Source organism: Babylonia areolata, chromosome 23, assembly GCF_041734735.1.
Source record: "Babylonia areolata isolate BAREFJ2019XMU chromosome 23, ASM4173473v1, whole genome shotgun sequence".
NCBI classification, from domain to species: domain Eukaryota; kingdom Metazoa; phylum Mollusca; class Gastropoda; order Neogastropoda; family Buccinidae; genus Babylonia; species Babylonia areolata.
In genome coordinates, this window is record NC_134898.1 from 42,625,797 (window position 1) to 42,640,796 (window position 15,000).

The 15,000-nt window shown below is 42.2% G+C and overlaps 1 protein-coding gene across 3 annotated transcripts in view; it reads left to right on the top strand.

The window, feature by feature from the left end:
• LOC143298090 (neuronal acetylcholine receptor subunit alpha-3-like) overlaps window positions 1-15,000 on the top strand; it is a 77,301-nt gene that overhangs the window by 1,248 nt on the left and 61,053 nt on the right. Inside the window, exon 1 of one of the 3 annotated variants that reach the window (XM_076610774.1) lies at window positions 2,636-2,755. The exons of the other annotated variants lie outside the window; for them this stretch is intronic. The gene's annotated coding sequence lies outside the window, so the exon portion shown is untranslated. Of the gene's footprint in view, window positions 1-2,635; window positions 2,756-15,000 lie in introns of those variants that run through there. 3 annotated transcript variants of the gene reach the window in all.

Consider the following 15,000-nt stretch of genomic DNA (forward strand, 5'->3'; position numbering starts at 1 on the left):
AGTGGGTGTCTGAATGACCCAATCTTTAGCTTCCGTCGCCAGAATTGTGGTATTCTTTGTCAACATTCACCTCTTCAGTATAAGAGCCTTCCGCTTGCAATATTTTGATGATGGTAATTGGCGTGAAACCGCTGTTAACGTCGTCTCTTTCGCCGTTCGTATGGAGAGAGTTAACACACTCATCCGGACAAATCCAAACACTGCTTCCAAAAAAATTGAAACGTTTAACTCACTCAGTACGGCCAGTCCTCTCTTCTCCTCTACACAGACCCTTCAGATGTCCAGTGGGTGTCTGAATGACCCAACCTTTAGCTTCCGTCGCCAGAATTGTGGTATTCTTTGTCAACATTCACCTCTTCAGTATAAGAGCCTTCCGCTTGCAATATTTTGATGATGGTAATTGGCGTGAAACCGCTGTTAACGTCGTCTCTTTCGCCGTTCGTATGGAGAGAGTTAACACACTCATCCGGACAAATCCAAACACTTGCTTCCAAAAAAATTGAAACGTTTAAGCGAAAAGAAAAGAGACTGACCAAAGAAAGCGAGCGAATGGATTAGTGTTCATGGTAATGACACAACATTTGGGAAATTAGAAACGTTGGTGGATGCTACGGAGTACAAGATATGGATTCCAGGTCATCCGTTTGTTGATGAAAAGGGGGGAAAAAAGACTATCGTATGAGCTGTCAGGGACCAGTTGTTGTTGTTGCTGTTGTTGTTGCTGTTGTTGTTGTTGTTTTAAACAGGGGCCTACTTCTTTCCCAATGCCAATTTCATAGTTCTCATGGTGAAAGGATGGCGTAATTTTCTGTATGAAAAAAAGCATTTCTTAAGTAATAATTAGTATTTGAACATGTTTTATTTCACAAGGAAAAGTAATCCAGCATACAGTTTGATCACAATACCACAATGGAAGATTTGATGGCCAAATCCACATTTTTTTCCCTGTTATCTTTCGTTTCGAGGACTACGGAAATATTGTAAACTGGTTAATAACATTGTGATATATACCTTACATTTCTTCCCCTGTGATCTTTCGCTTCAAAGACGGAAATATTGTAAATTGGTTAATAACATTGTGATATATATACTCTACATTTCTTCCCCTCCACTCTATTATTGGCCTTCTTTACGGCATTCCAAATTTTAACTTCTTCCGTCTTCAAAACGAACCTATATGGAAAGAATACAGTGGAAGAAATGTATATTTTATTGTCTATTTGATCACTGGTTAATAGAGTTATGGCTTTCATCCAGTCTTTTATCATATATTCATCGTGTTCTCGTGCTCAAGCAGAATGCTGAACTCGTCACTCGTTCACCAGTAGTCTTATTCCTTCACTTGAAGAAAACTAGGCCTGCCACGCTGCAGTTGCATTGCTCGGACAGAAGAGCCTAGTATGGTCGTAACCCGCTACTAACTGCGTGTAGTATGGAACTGACCAATGGCGTAGTTCGGTCAACGTAGGCATTTAGTCACGTGTAACTGTCAAAAAGTTAGAACCAAGCGAGGCAACTGGCACCAGGAGAAGAAAACGAGAGCAGCAACAGGTGCAGCAGCAGCAGCAGCAGCAGTAGTAGTAGTAGTAGTAGTAGTTATTGTTGTTTGAAAGTAGGGGCTGAAACAAGCCATGAAGCTGAAGCTTTATAAGTCTCTCCATTGTTTCATAAAAAAAGAAAGTTCGGAACAATTTGGTCAGGGTTTCACACTAACGCGTCAAAAATTCTTAAAATGGTTATGAATTTTGGGGAGCAGTCCCGACTGATTCTTTGATTTATTAATAGGTGGTATTTGCATTAGCGGTGCAGATGTAGAAGGATTACCATCGGTTCTATGTTATCAAAGAGAAGGATAATAAAGCATGTGTATATTACGACTGACTATCTGGTCGAAGTAAAAAAATAAAAAAATAAAGAATAAAAAAACAAACAAACAAACAAAAAAAGAAAAAGAAAAAAGAAACACTGCACCACACTGTTTCATTTCAAGAACAATAAAAATGCACTTACTACCTGTTGAGAGAAAAAAAATGTTCAAGAGTCCATGTTACCCGAAAAAGCTAGTAAAGAAAAGACAATAGATGGATGGACAGATTCCAGTCTACGTAACAGGAATAGGATGGAAACGGGGATACAAATGTTTTGAAGGAAAAGCTTTCATGAACAGTTACTTTACAGGGTAAAAGATCTGTTCGGCACAAACCGGATTTCCGGCACACGCAAAATCTCATTAATTACGTGACCGGTTTGTAAACTTATTTTCCCCTGTGTCCTTTTCAGACCCACCATACAAATCGACCTCCCCACCACCTCCCCACCACCTCTCACCCGCTATTCCCTATCTTCCCTATTCCCTATCTTCCCCAGCCTCTTTCTTCCCGACGCGCAGAGCTTTTGCTGATGTGGAGAGAGAGGTCTCTACTTATACACCTCGGGTGCGCCAGTACTGCTCTAGCTATCCGCACAGAAACGATGCGTTTTAGAGCCCCTCACACAGCTCCAATCTTCACGATCACGACACAGCGTCGTGTGGATAAAGGATCGCAGAAAAGCACCATTGCCGTGTGCATAACCTCACTTCATTGTGCCGCGAATGTTTGTTGCTGGTGTTGTTGTTTGTGTGTTTGCTTGCTTCTTTTTTCGTCGTCTTCTGCATCAAGCGCGTGGTCTTTACACAAAGTGATGGGGCTTCACTGTCTTAAGAGTAAAATGGAGTGAGGTCGAGGGCGGTTTGGATCTGATGGAAAACATTAAGGTAAGAAATTGGAGTGTACTTGCACGATGGCCAGAGAGGCTTTTGGCCTCTCGATCGTTACGGATCGATAACAACTAAGGTTGTTTTGTCCAGTTCCAAGGCAAGGCAAGGAGTTTATTTCGTGTGCCCGCTGGGGTCGTTGAAAATTTACATACGTTCATCTTTTAGACATATCCTGTAAATATAAAAAGGAACGGAATTGATGAAAATGAAAAGGTCCAATCAAGCGACGGTGTGGAGTAAGCCATTGTTAGGGAAAAAATATATCTTACAGGAACGGAGAATGGGCATGTGAGCAAATAAATTTGATTTCAGTGACAGGGTTTTTAAGACAGAGTATTTATTTGTTTTATTTGTTTGTTTGAGTTTATCAAGGCATTGAAGAGTGTGCTGACTGGTATTTTACGAGAGTTTGAAAAGCCATTGGTTGAATGAATGTGGACGGCAACAATAAGGAGCTGACAAAGAAATAGAAATCCCATGATACTGTTGTTTTTGTTGTTGTTCTCAAATACATATTGGTTATTGTTTAACGCTAGTCAACAACTGGATAACTTTCAGATCAGAGGTTTATTGTGGTGTTCGCACCGTTCACCAAACGTTACCTCGTTAACAAGGAATATCGGGCAAAGCTCTCTGTTATTTCAGGTGTTTCTTTTTTTTTTTCCCCCGGACAGTTCGCTGCCTGTTTATCTGTTGATCTGTCCATCACGCTCTCTCTCTGCTTCTGTCTCTCAGTTTCTCTGTCTCTGTCTGTCTGTCTCTGCTTCTGTCTCTCAGTTTCTCTGTCTCTCTCTGTCTCTGTCTGTCTCTGTCTGTCTGTCTCTGCTTCTGTCTCTCAGTTTCTCTGTCTGTCTGTCTCTCTCTCTGCTTCTGTCTCTCAGTTTCTCTGTCTGTCTGTCTCTCTCTCTGCTTCTGTCTCTCAGTTTCTCTGTCTCTGTCTCTGTCTGTCTGTCTCTCTGCTTCTGTCTCTCAGTTTCTCTGTCTGTCTCTGTCTCTCTCTGTCTGTCTGTCTCTGCTTCTGTCTCTCAGTTTCTCTGTCTCTCTCTGTCTCTGTCTGTCTGTCTCTGCTTCTGTCTCTCAGTTTCTCTGTCTGTCTCTGTCTCTCTCTGTCTCTGTCTGTCTGTGCTTCTGTCTCTCAGTTTCTCTGTCTCTCTCTGTCTCTGTCTGTCTGTCTCTGCTTCTGTCTCTCAGTTTCTCTGTCTGTCTCTGTCTCTCTCTGTCTCTGTCTGTCTGTGCTTCTGTCTCTCAGTTTCTCTGTCTCTCTCTGTCTCTGTCTGTCTGTCTCTGCTTCTGTCTCTCAGTTTCTCTGTCTGTCTCTGTCTCTCTCTGTCTGTCTGTCTCTGCTTCTGTCTCTCAGTTTCTCTGTCTCTCTCTGTCTCTGTCTGTCTGTCTCTGCTTCTGTCTCTCAGTTTCTCTGTCTCTCTCTGTCTCTGTCTGTCTGTCTCTGCTTCTGTCTCTCAGTTTCTCTGTCTCTGTCTGCGTGTCTGTTTGTCTCTCTCTCTCTCTGTTTCTTTCTCTGTTTCTGTCTCTCTCTCTCTGTCTCTCTGCTTCTGTCTATCAGTTTCTCTGTCTCTCTCTGCTCTGTCTGTCTGTCTGTCTCTCTTTCTCTGTCTCTCTGTCTCTTTCTTTCTATCTCTGTCTCTATCCGTCTGTCTGTCTGTCCGTCTGTCTGTCTGTCTGTCTCTCTCTCTGTGGTAGGAGAAAGGAGAAAAGGTGGCAGAATGCATGAGACGCTCATCTGCCAAATACAGTGTCCGTGAGGGTCTGGGTTCGATTCCCACTGACTGTCTATCTCCCTTTCTCTCCCAAGGCTGACTAAAAAAAAAAATCCAAACTGAGCGTATAATCATTCGGATGAGACGATAAAGCAAGGTCCTATGTGCAGCACGCACTTGGCGCACTGAAAAAGAACCCATGGGAGAGAGAGAGAGAGAGAGAAAGAAAAGTGTTCTCCTCTGGCAAAATCCTTTGGAAGAAATCTACTCTGATACGTACACAAATGAATATACATGCATGCACTCTAGACCTAACCAGCGCGATGGGTTATGCAACTGTGAGGTATTTGTATTTGTATTTGTATTTCTTTTTATCACAACAGATTTCTCTGTGTGAAATTCGGGCTGCTCTCCCCAGGGAGAGCGCGTCGCTACACTACAGCACTACCCTTTTTTTTTTTTCTTTTCTTTTTTTCTTTTTTTTTCTGCATGCAGTTTTATTTGTTTTTCCTATCGATGTGGATTTTTCTACAGAATTTTGCCAGGAACAACCCTTTTGTTGCAGTGGGTTCTTTTACGTGCGCTAGGTGCATGCTGCAGACGGGACCTCGGTTTATCGTCTCATCCGAATGACTAGCGTCCAGACCACCACTCAAGGTCTAGTGGAGGGGGAGAAAATATCGGCGGCTGAACCGTGATTCGAACCAGCGCGCTCAGATTCTCTCGCTTCCTAGGCGGACGCGTTACCTCTTTGTAGCAGATCTGTTGTAGCCGCGCATATGGAATTCTCCGAACAGAATAACGCCTACTTTGAGAAACTGGAACTATATCACTCTTGTTTCTCTCTCTGTTTCTGGGCCCCCGAACGAATCCCCCAACCCAGTCACCCCCCTCCTCCCCATGCCCACCCCCCCCCCAACCCCCCCACCCCCCCATTTCCCGCCCCACTCTCTCTTTCTCATCGTTTGCTAGATCGCGAGGTTTGCAAAATCAAGCAAAATTCTTAACTCTCTCTCTCTCTCTCTCTCTCTCTCTCTCTCTCTCACTGTCGCACGCGCTTGTGTGTGTGTGTGTGTGCTCTTCCTACCCTCCCCCCCCCCCCCCCCCGCCCCCCCCAACCCCCGGCTGAGAAAAGAAAAACAACCACCACCTCCTCCGTCCCCGCAGCAGCAGCATTTTAATCTGGGCATAACATATAATTTACGGCGAATGAAGAACCGTACTTCACATCGCTGCTATTGATTCTGCTCTGGCCAGCCTCGTCTCTCTCTCTCTCTCTCTCTCTCTCTCTCAAGGCCGTCTGTCCACACTGACAGTTGTTGTCCTTTAGCCGGGGTGGTTTGTGTGGCTTTCCGCTGCACGTAACTGGCCTTCTTTCGTGCTTGCAATCTTGCTGAATTCGTTGTTTTGCTACTGGCTTCCTCACCACCCCCACCCCCCCCCCCCCACCCCCCCCCCCCCACTCCCCCTTCTTCTCTCCCCATCCCTTGTTCCCTTCTCTCTCTCTCTCCTCCCACCTCTCCCTGTGTTGTGTTGGCTGTTACTGTTCACTGTGCTTTCATATCTGTGAAACTGCATGTTTGGTGCATTTCTGTTATGCATGTGTGGGTGTATGTGTGAATGTGTGTCTTCATATTTTACATTTATTCGCTTATTTATCACCATTGTTGTCTTATTTATTTATTTATTTATGTTTTATTATTATCATTTTATTAGTATTACTAATATTATTACTACTACCTTTTTCTATATTATAATTATTATTTATTTATTTATTTATTTATGCAAGCTTATCTATTATTTATTCCCCCGGTTTTGGGGGGTTTTTTTTTCTTCTTTTTTTTTTCTCAAGGCCTGACTAAGCGCGTTGGGTTACGCTGCTGGTCAGGCATCTGCTTGGCAGATGTGGTGTAGCGTATATGGCTTTGTCCGAACGCAGTGACGCCTCCTTGAGCTACTGAAACTGAAACTGAAACTGTGTTTCTTCTTCTTCTTCTTCTTCTTCTTCTTCTTCTTCTTCTTCTTCTTCTTCTTCGTTCGTGAGCTGCAACTCCCACGTTCACTCGTTTGTCCACGAGTGGGCTTTTTACGTGTATGACCGTTTTTACCCCGCCATGTTGGCAGCCATACTCCGTTTTCGGGGGTGTACATGCTGGGTATGTTCTTTGTCTCCATAACCCACCGAACGCTGACATGGATAACAGGATATTTAGCGTGCATATTTTTGATCTTCTGCTTGCTGTATACACACGAAGGGGGGGTTCAGGCACTAAGCAGGTCTGCACATAATGTGTTGAGCTGGGAGATCGGAAAAATCTCCACTCTTTACCCACCAGGCGCCGTTACCGAGATTCGAACCCGGGACTCTCAGATTGAAAGTCCAACGTTTTAACCCCTCGGCAATTGCGCCCATCTCACAGTGTTTAGTTTGGCTTGTGGTTTTGCCACTGGCTTTTTTTTTTTTTTCTGTCGTGCGATTTATGCGTTCTTGTCGGGCACTGGGTTTCTCGGGGATGGGTGGGGGGGGGGGGGGGTGTCTGTTTTTCTCTGGTATGCTAATGACTTTCTGTTGTATCTGTTGTGCATGTGGTTCTGGTTTGTTGCAGGCGTTCTCTCCTTGTTCTTCTTGTTCTTGATGTTCTCGTTCTTGTTGTTCTCATTATCATTGTTCTTCTTGATCTTCTCGTTCTTGTTGTTCTCATTATCATTGTTCTTCTTGTTCTTGATCTTCTCGTTCTTGTTGTTCTCATTATCATTGTTCTTCTTGATGTTCTCGTTCTTGTTGTTCTCATTATCATTGTTCTTCTTGTTCTCGATTTTCTCGTTCTTGTTGTTCTCATTATCATTGTTCTTCTTGATGTTCTCGTTCTTGTTCTCATTATCAATGTTCTTCTTGATCTCGATCTTCTCGTTCTTGTTGTTCTCATTATCATTGGTCTTCTTGATGTTCTCGTTCTTGTTGTTCTCATTATCATTGATCTTCTTGTTCTTGATCTTCTCGTTCTTGTTGTTCTCATTATCATTGTTCTTCTTGTTCTCGATCTTCTCGTTCTTGTTGTTCTCATTATCATTGATCTTCTTGATGTTCTCGTTCTTGTTGTTCTCATTATCATTGTTCTTCTTGTTCTCGATCTTCTCGTTCTTGTTGTTCTCATTATCATTGTTCTTCTTGATCTTGATGTTCTCGTTCTTGTTGTTCTCATTATCATTGATCTTCTTGTTCTTGATCTTCTCGTTCTTGTTGTTCTCATTATCATTGTTCTTCTTGTTCTCGATCTTCTCGTTCTTGTTGTTCTCATTATCATTGTTCTTCTTGTTCTCGATCTTCTCGTTCTTGTTGTTCTCATTATCATTGATCTTCTCGTTCTTGTTCTTATTATCATTGATCGTCTCGTTCTTGTTGTTCTTATTATCATTGATCTTCTCGTTTTTGTTGTTCTCATTATCATTGTTCTTTTTCTTGATCTTCTCGTTCTTGTTGTTCTCATTATCATTGATCGTCTCGTTCTTGTTCTTATTATCATTGATCTTCTCGTTCTTGTTGTTCTCATTATCATTGATCTTCTCGTTCTTGTTGTTCTCATTATCATTGATCTTCTTGGTCTTCGTGTTCTTATTTCTTGTTGTTTATCTTCTTCTTTTACTACTACTACTACTTCTTCTTCTTTTTTTTTCTTCTTCTTCCTCTGCTATTCTTCCTCTTTCTTTTTTTCTTTCCTCTGTGCGTCAAGCTTCTTAGCTGGCATTCCTTCGCCTACTAGTATGCAGCAGTCGTTGTGTGTCTTTTGTGCAACTGGCTTCAAGTCGGCAGTATCCTACTTTTTAAAAAAATATATATATTATTTATTTATTTATTTATTTATTTATGTACGCTTATAGTTGACTTCATCGTTTTTGCGCCTTATACATATTATTATTAGTAGTAGTAGTAGTTCTTTTTTTATGTATTTACCTATTATTTATTCACTTTTTTTTTTTCTTTTTTTCTTTTTTTCTCAAGGCCTGACTAAGCGCGTTGGGTTACGCTGCTGGTCAGGCATCTGCTTGGCAGATGTGGTGTAGCGTATATGGATTTGTCCGAACGCAGTGACGCCTCCTTGAGCTACTGAAACTGAAACTGAGACTTCGTGCCCCCGGCCCGTGGCTGACTTTCTGCATGCAATGTGTGTGGCCTGTCTGCGTGTGAAGCACACGATGTGATCAGTTTGAACTCGTTCCCATCTGGACTCGGCAGATTGTCTTCTTCCCATTGTCTGGAACATTCTTCTTCTTCTTCTTCTGGGTTTCTTGTGTCTAAACCCGCAGCTGAACTTACTGTTTCGAGGTTAGCTTTCCTTCCTTTTTTTTTTTTTTTTTTTTTTTTTTTTTTTTTTTTTAGTGAGTGACTTAGGTTAGGTGGTACGTTTTAAGTACTTTCTTGAAATATAATCTGAAGCTGTAATAGCATTTGCATGTCTGACGGGCGCAATAGCCGAGTGGTCAAAGCGTTGGACTTTCAATCTGAGGATCCCGTGTTCGAATCTCGGTGACGGCGCTCGGTGGGTAAAGGGTGGATATTTTTTTTTTCCGATCTCCCAGGTCAACATAATGTGCAGACCTGCTGAGTGCTTGAACCCGTTTAGTGTGTATACGCAAGCAGGAGATCAAATACGCACGATAAAGATCCTGTAATCCATGCCAGCGTTCGGTGGGTTATGGAAACAAGAACATACCCAGCATGCACACCCACGAAAACGGAATATGGCTGCCTACATGGCGGGGTAAAAACGGTCATACACATTAAAGCCCACTCGTGTACATACGAGTGATTGTGGGGGTCGCAGCCCACGAACGCAGAAGAAGAAGAAGAAAAGAATTTGCCTGTCTCTGAAAAAAAAGTGTTCTGTTATTCTAGTCTGCAACTGAGACATTTGTCTGTCAAGCCTAGCTGGCGTGTCTTTTTAATGTGCAGCTGGTTTATTTGTCTGTAGCCTGCAACCCGTTCATTTGTCTGTGTCGTACAGTTGCTGTTCTTTCTCTTACTTGCCAAAGTTGTTGTTTTGCTGTTGCTGTTGCTGTAGTTTGTTTTTTTTCCTCTGCATGGATATGATTTGTTTGTCAGAAGAACCTGCTCACTGGTCGTTAATCTTCCACTGTCTTCCGTGTTTATAACCATGATATGTGTACGTTCATTATTATTTCGTATAATTTTTGCTGTCATAATAGTTTGCTTTGGTTTGAACTTCTCTCTCTCTCTCTCTCTCTCTCTCTCTCTCTCTCTCTCTCTCTCTCTCTCTCTCTTTAATTTTTTTTATATAAGAAACTAGGTGGAATACAGAGCATTCAATTAAGAAAACTTGAGCAACAACAAGACTGAGCTTATATCGTACTCGTTCATGTGTAACAAGCAATACACAAACGCAGTGGCGAAAATACACACATTATTTGATAATGAAAAGAAAGTTGAAGTGCAAGACAAAACTAAACTAAACAAACTCCTATTCCTACAACTACCACTACCACTGATAAGAACAACAACAACAACAATAATAATAATAATAATAATGATAACAATAATGATGATGATGATGATAACAACAACAACAGCAACAATACACTGGAAAGTGAACATCACCTAAAGTGTAAATATAGTTTGCTTTCATTTCTATTCGTATAGTTTCCTTGTCATGTCAACAACAACAAAATAATAATAAAATCATTTATTTAGACACGCACACACATACACACACACACACACACACACACACACACACACACACACACACACACACACACACACACACACCATTGTTCTCATTCCTTTCCTCGTTTCGTTTCGTTTCGTTTCATTTAGTCTCGTTTCGTTCCATTGAAATCTGCACCCCAAGCATTGTCTCCCCTTCTTGTTCAAAAGCAGGCGGGAGGGGGGGGGGGGGGGGGCATAGGATGGTTCTTTTATGTGTCTGTGGCTGCCTCCCTCTCTCTAGAGGGTTGCTCCATTCATTGATCTCCGGGGTGGGGGGGTTTGGAGGGGGGGGGGAGGAGGGGTTGCTGACACCGGTCCGCTGATTGGATTCATCCTGATTCCGTCCTCTTCGAACCTTTCCTCTTTCCTCTGTGAACCTATTGGGTTTTTCGTTTGTTTCTTTGTTTGTTTGTTTAGTTGTTGTTTTTTTCTTCCTGTGTGGGCCAATTGGTTCTTTCCTCTGCAGACCAGTTGGTTCTTTTCCCGTGTGAACTAAATTAGTTCTTCCATCTGTTGGACCCACCGGTTCTATCCTCTGAAGGACCAGTTAGTTCTTTCCTCCTTGGACCCATTAGTTCTTTCCTGTATGGACTAATTAGTTCCTTCCCGCGTGGACCAATTTGTTCGTGGACCAATTAGTTGTTTTTTTCCTGTATGGACCAATTAGTTCTTTCCTCCGTGGACCATTTAGTTCTCTCCTCAGTGGACCAGTTAGTTCTTTTCCTCTGTGGACCAGTTAGTTCTTTCCTCTGTGGACCATTTAGTTCTCTCCTCAGTGGACCAGTTAGTTCTTTTCCTCTGTGGACCAGTTAGTTCTCTCCTCAGTGGACCAGTTAGTTCTTTTCCTCAGTGGACCAGTTAGTTCTTTCCTCTGTGGACCAGTTAGTTCTTTCCTTAGTTGACCAGTTAGTTCTTTCCTCTGTGGACAATTTAGTTCTTTCCTCTGTGGACCATTTAGTTATCTCCTCATTGGTCAGTTAGTTCTCTTTCTCTGTGGACCAGTTAGTTCTTTCCTCAGTGGAACGGTTAGTTCTTTCCTCAGTGGAACAGTTAGTTCTCTCCTCAGTGGGCCAGTTAGTTCTTTCCTCAGTGGAACAGTTAGTTCTCTCCTCAGTGGAACGGTTAGTTCTTTCCTCTGTGGAACAGTTAGTTCTCTCCTCAGTGGAACGGTTAGTTCTTTTCCTCTGTGGACCAGTTAGTTCTTTCCTCAGTGGAAAGGTTAGTTCTTTCCTCAGTGGAACAGTTAGTTCTCTCCTCAGTGGGCCAGTTAGTTCTTTCCTCAGTGGAACAGTTAGTTCTCTCCTCAGTGGAACGGTTAGTTCTTTCCTCTGTGGAACAGTTAGTTCTCTCCTCAGTGGAACGGTTAGTTCTTTCCTCAGTGGACCAGTTAATTCTCTCCTCAGTGGGCCAGTTAGTTCTTTCCTCTGTGGACAATTTAGTTCTTTCCTCAGTGGACCAGTTAGTTCTTTTCCTCTGTGGACAATTTAGTTCTTTCCTCAGTGGACCAGTAATTTTTTCCTCTGTGGACAATTTAGTTCTTTCCTCTGTGGACCATTTAGTTCTTTTCCTCAGTGGACCAGTTAGTTCTTTCCTCTGTGGACCAGTTAGTTCTTTCCTCTGTGGACCATTTAGTTCTTTCCTCTGTGGACCATTTAGTTCTTTCCTCTGTGGACCATTTAGTTCTCTCCTCAGTGGACCAATTAGTTCTTTCCTTTGTGGACCAGGTGGTTCTTTTCTTTATGGACCGATTGGTTTCTTTTCTATGTGGACCATTTAGTTCTTTTCCGTGTGGACCATTTAGTTCATTCCTCTGCAGACCAGTTGGTTCTATCCCGTGTGAACTAAACTTCGTCCTATCCTCTGTGGATCAGTTAGTTCTTTCCTGTATGGACCAGTCAGTTCCTTCCCGCGTGGACCAATTAATTTTTGTTCGTGGACCATTTAGTTCTTTCCTCTGTGAACCATTTAGTTCTTTCCTCTGTGGACCATTTAGTTCTTTCCTCTGCAGAACAATTGGTTCTTTCCTCCGTGAACCAATTAGTTTTTTCCTGTATGGACCATTTAGTTCTTTCCTCGTGGACCATTTAGTTCTCTCCTCTTCGGACCAATTAATTATCTTCTCTTTGGACCAGTTCTTCCCTAGATGGACCAGTCAGTTCTTTCCTCTGCGGACCAATTAATCATCTCCTCTTTGGACAAATTATTTCCTCCATCTGTGAACCTATTGGTTCTTTTCCGGTAGACCAATTAATTTTTTCCTGTCTGAAGCAATAGGTTCTTTCCCGTATAGACTAATTGGTTCTTTTCTGTCTGAAGCAATAGGTTCTTTCCCGTATAGACTAATTGGTTCTTTTCTGTCTGAAGCAATAGGTTCTTTCCCGTACAGACCAATTACTTTCCTGTCTGAAGCAATAGGTTCTTTCCCGTATAAACCAATCAGTTCTTTCCTGTCTAAAGCAATAGGTTCTTTCCCGTGTAAACCAGATTGTTCTTTTCTGTCTGAAACAATGTGTTTTTTTCCCGTATAGACCAGTTAGTTCTTTCCTGTCTGAAGCAATAGGTTCTTTTCCGTATAGACCAATTCGTTCTTTCCTGTCTGAAGCAATAGGTTCTTTCCCGTATAGACCAGTTGGTTCTTTCCTGTTTGAAGCAATAGGTTCTTTCCCGTATAGACCAATTCGTTCTTTCCTGTCTGAAGCAATAGGTTCTTTCCCGTATAGACCAATTCGTTCTTTCCTGTCTGAAGCAATAGGTTCTTTCCCGTATAGACCAGTTGGTTCTTTCCTGTCTGAAGCAATAGGTTTTTTTTCCCGTATAGACCAATTCGTTCTTTCCTATCTGAAGCAATAGGTTCTTTCCCGTGTATACCAATTGGTTCCTTCCTGTCTGAAGCAGTAGGTTCTTTCCCGTATAAACCAGTTAGATCTTTCCTGTCTGAAGCAGTATGTTATTTCCCGTGTAGACCAGTTAGTTCTTTCCTGTCTGAAGCAATAGGTTCTTTCCCGTGTATACCAATTGGTTTTCCTGTCTAAAGCAATAGATTCTTTCCCGTATAGACCAATTCGTTCTTTCCTGTCTGAAGCAATAGGTTCTTTCCCGTATAGACCAATTCGTTCTTTCCTGTCTGAAGCAATATGTACTTTCCCGTATAGACCAGTTAGTTCTTTCCTGTCTGAAGCAATAGGTTCTTTCCCGTGTATACCAATTGGTTTTCCTGTCTGAAGCAATAGGTTCTTTCCCGTATTGACCAATTCGTTCTTTCCTGTCTGAAGCAATAGGTTCTTTCCCGTATAGACCAATTCGTTCTTTCCTGTCTGAAGCAATAGGTTCTTTCCCGTATAGACCAATTCGTTCTTTCCTGTCTGAAGCAATAGGTTCTTTCCCGTATAGACCAGTTGGTTCTTTCCTGTCTGAAGCAATAGGTTTTTTTTCCCGTATAGACCAATTCGTTCTTTCCTATCTGAAGCAATAGGTTCTTTCCCGTGTATACCAATTGGTTCCTTCCTGTCTGAAGCAGTAGGTTCTTTCCCGTATAAACCAGTTAGATCTTTCCTGTCTGAAGCAGTATGTTATTTCCCGTGTAGACCAGTTAGTTCTTTCCTGTCTGAAGCAATAGGTTCTTTCCCGTGTATACCAATTGGTTTTCCTGTCTAAAGCAATAGATTCTTTCCCGTATAGACCAATTCGTTCTTTCCTGTCTGAAGCAATAGGTTCTTTCCCGTATAGACCAATTCGTTCTTTCCTGTCTGAAGCAATATGTACTTTCCCGTATAGACCAGTTAGTTCTTTCCTGTCTGAAGCAATAGGTTCTTTCCCGTGTATACCAATTGGTTTTCCTGTCTGAAGCAATAGGTTCTTTCCCGTATTGACCAATTCGTTCTTTCCTGTCTGAAGCAATAGGTTCTTTCCCGTATAGACCAATTCGTTCTTTCCTGTCTGAAGCAATAGGTTCTTTCCCGTATAGACCAATTCGTTCTTTCCTGTCTGAAACAATAGGTTCTTTCTCGTATGGACCAATTCGTTCTTTCCTGTCTGAAGCAATAGGTTCTTTCCTGTGTAGACCAGTCAGTTCTTTCCTGTCTGAAGCAATAGGTTTTTTCCCGTATAGACCAATTCGTTCTTTCCTATCTGAAGCAATAGGTTCTTTCCCGTGTATACCAATTGGTTCCTTCCTGTCTGAAGCAGTAGGTTCTTTCCCGTATAGACCAGTTAGTTTTTTTTCCTGTCTGAAGCAATAGGTTCTTTACCGTATAAACCAGTTAGATATTTCCTGTCTGAAGTAGTATGTTCTTTCCCGTGTAGACCAGTTAGTTCTTTCCTGTCTGAAGCAATAGGTTCTTTCCCGTGTATACCAATTGGTTTTCCTGTCTAAAGCAATAGGTTCTTTCCCGTATAGACCAATTCGTTCTTTCCTGTCTGAAGCAATAGGTTCTTTCCCGTGTAGACCAATTCGTTCTTTCCTGTCTGAAGCAATAGGTTCTTTCCCGTGTAGACCAATTCGTTCTTTCCTGTCTGAAGCAATAGGTTCTTTCCCGTGTAGACCAATTCGTTCTTTCCTGTCTGAAGCAATAGGTTCTTTCCCGTATAGACCAATTCGTTCTTTCCTGTCTGAAGCAATAGGTTCTTTTCCGTATAGACCAGTTAGTTCTTTCCTTTCTGAAGCAATAGGTTCTTTCCCGTATAGACCAATTCGTTCTTTCCTGTCTGAAGCAATAGGTTCTTTCCCGTGTATACCAATTGGTTTTCCTGTCTAAAGCAATAGGTTCTTTCCCGTATAGACCAATTCGTTCTTTCCTGTCTGA